The following is a 2840-nucleotide window of genomic DNA, read 5'->3' on the forward strand; positions in this document are numbered from 1 at the left end:
CCGCCAGCGTCCCCTCCGCGCCCGCGCGAGTCTCGGCGGCTCAGGCCACCAGACGCCGTGGTCCCCGCACTGCCGTCGGCGCGGGCCCGCGAGCACTTCACGGACGCACGCGGCACGAGGAGGCGAAGTCCAGAGGTGGCAGGCGGCCACCAGGCCACGCCACATTTCGTAGCTTGCAAAACATAGTTATTTTTGCTAGGTCCCCCCCCCCCCAGGTAACCGGCGCAGCAAAGCACCAGGCAAAAAGAAAAAGGAAGGGGCTTTGTTTTCTCTGAGGACTCAGAGATTTGGGAAGGTAAGGAATTCTCTGGACTAGACAAAGGCCGCCCGAGGCTTCTATGGCCTTTGCCAGGAGAGGGGCTTGAAGGGGATGTTTAGATGTACCTGAGGGGCTGGGTGAGGGTCTTCCCCGAGGCAGGATGAAAGTAAACTGTGTCCTGGGCTAAGTTGGAGAAGGGGAGGTGGGCTTGGGAAGGTGGGCTTTCATCTCCAGGGTATGAGCCGTACTAGATGACCACCGTTATAATGATTTCAGCAGTTTATACCAGGGCCAGAACCTGTCAGTTTTCACATTTAACATTTCTCAAAAAAGGATGCACCTTAAAAAAGAGAACGCCTCCATATCCATGGGAGGTGAGGGCCCAGTTCATTGGCTGTTTTCTTTTGGAGACAGGGTCTCCCTAAGTAGTGGCAGGGGCAAGTGCGGATCCTCCTGCCTCAGCTTCCCGAGTGCCGAGAGCAGGTGCACCCAGGGCCCCTCCCCTGGTTTTCTCACTTAGTGGTGCAGACGATAACGGCCCATTTTCCAGCATTGGGGCCTTTAGCGTTGGTGGGAGACACCTTTTGTACGCCATGCCAGCAAGTACAAGTCAAGGATGGAGCCAGGGTCGACCCTGAGCTGCCACAGGCGCTCAGAAGCCAGCTACCGATTTCCCTGAGTCCCTTATCCCCAGGGCCACATGCACCCAGGCTGCTGGCAGATCAGGAAGTCATCCTCACCGCAGTAGAGTGGTGCAGCAGCAGTGCTCTGGGCCCGCAGAGTCCTTCAGCAGAAGGGTGCAGTGGCCTGGGGAATCTCTGCTCCTTGGGTTTGGGTTGCCATGGATACTGTTTCCATAGCTGCTTTGCCTGTCACTGCTGGTTGCTATAGATACTATTTCTATAGCTGCTTTGACTGTCATTGCAGTTGCTATGGATGATGTTTCCACAGTTGCTTTGGCTGTCATTGCGGGCTGCCGTGGATGCTGCTCCCATAGTTGCTTTTATTGTCACTGCAGTTGCCATGGTCGCTGTTTCCATGGTTGCTTGGCATATCATTGTTTTTTTCTCCATGATTTCTTTGTGCAGGCCGAACATATATTCTGATCAGATCTTCATCTGTGTCAATGTAATAAATTACCATGTCCAAACTTCTAATGGCCAGTTGTCATCAATCATGACACTCACAGAATGTCACTTTATTAATGAGGTCTGTTTTTTAAAATGCTGGCAGCCTCTGGCGCCCAACGCAGCTTTTTATTTTGGTTCCATTCGCTCATGGGTATCAGCTGCAGGCAGGGACTGAATACTGAATACCAACGGAAAGCAGAAAGAACAGGCTAGAGGTCTCAGTGTGAGCGAACGTCCCTGCTCCACGGTGGCTGAGTCTCGCCGTGCCCACACACACGCACGCACGCACGCACGCACGCACGCTGGGTTACATTGCTGGCGGGAATGTTCTGCTGAGAGGTCTTCAGCAGCGGCTGTCCTGAGGGAAAGCTGGACAGCACACGGCCAGGACGACTGAATCGCCCTGCACGCCCCTCGCAGGCCCAGAACAGACGCAAACACGCCCTGCTGCGGAGGCTCACGAACCGCCGTGAGGGGACTTCATTCGGGCTGACTCGGGAGCTCTGGGGGCTTCTGAGCTGGAAACAGAACACCTCTGCTGTGTCGTCTCCACACTCAGGTGGGGCCTTGGATGGTGGAACGTTTTTGAAAATATCGTTTAGAGGCTGGGAGATGGCTCAGTAGAATAAGCGCTTCCCTGGCAAGCACAAGGACCTAAGTTCAATCCCCAGTTCCGCCAAAAAAACAAAACTGGGACTTGGACTTGGGCCTTGTACCATGAGCTACATCCCCGGCCCTGTGCTGCTCTTAAAGGCCGCGTCCTGTCGCGAGGGCCCCACTCCGCTGGACTCGGAAGCCGCTAGCTGAGCTGGCCACACCAGCCTGCAGGTGTAGGCAGCCTGCGGGACCCGGCGCAGTGAGCTGAGGCCCAGCACTCACAGGAGCGGCCGCTCGGGCCCGAGGGACCAGCAGGACCCTGCGCCTTTCAAAACTGTCTGGAGAAGCAGCCCAAGGCCCAGCAATGTCAGCAGGAGCTCAGGTGACTTCTGTGCTGGAGGTTGAGAGAGGTCATGGGGAGGAAATCCGAGAAAGAAGGACGTGCTTGTCGGCAGCACATATACTAAAATTGGAACGATACAGAGGAGATTAGCATGCCCCTGCGTAAGGATGACACGCGAATTCGTGGAGTGTTCCATATTTTTAAAATAATGTTTGGACAGGATATCCTGTCTGCATCTTGTACTATGGATAACCACAAAGAAGATAACAATGTGCAACATATTAATTATTGAAACTGCCCTATTAATCAGTTTTGAAACTGTCTCATTGCTATTTCTCAATAAAATTTAAAAGAGAGAGAGAGAGAAAGAAGGAAGACGTCTTGTGGCAAAGGAGAAGAGCGGGAGGATCCTGTAGCAATCCGCGCGTTAGGCCGGGAGCAGAGCAGAACAGAATCACTCACCACAGTATATTGCTGTTGTTATCCTCCCCCCTCCCCCTCCCCCTCCCCT

General features: G+C 54.1%; 1 non-coding gene across 1 annotated transcript; it reads left to right on the forward strand.

Moving 5' to 3' along the window:
- The first annotated feature begins 2427 nt into the window (after positions 1-2427).
- On the forward strand, positions 2428-2531 carry LOC111818716. The gene has a single exon (XR_002822628.1). It is a non-coding gene; the product is annotated as a U6 spliceosomal RNA (small nuclear RNA).
- The last annotated feature ends 309 nt before the right edge of the window (positions 2532-2840 follow it).

Source organism: Octodon degus, unplaced genomic scaffold, assembly GCF_000260255.1.
Source record: "Octodon degus isolate 3935 unplaced genomic scaffold, OctDeg1.0 scaffold00005, whole genome shotgun sequence".
In the NCBI taxonomy this organism is placed as follows: Eukaryota; Metazoa; Chordata; class Mammalia; order Rodentia; family Octodontidae; genus Octodon; species Octodon degus.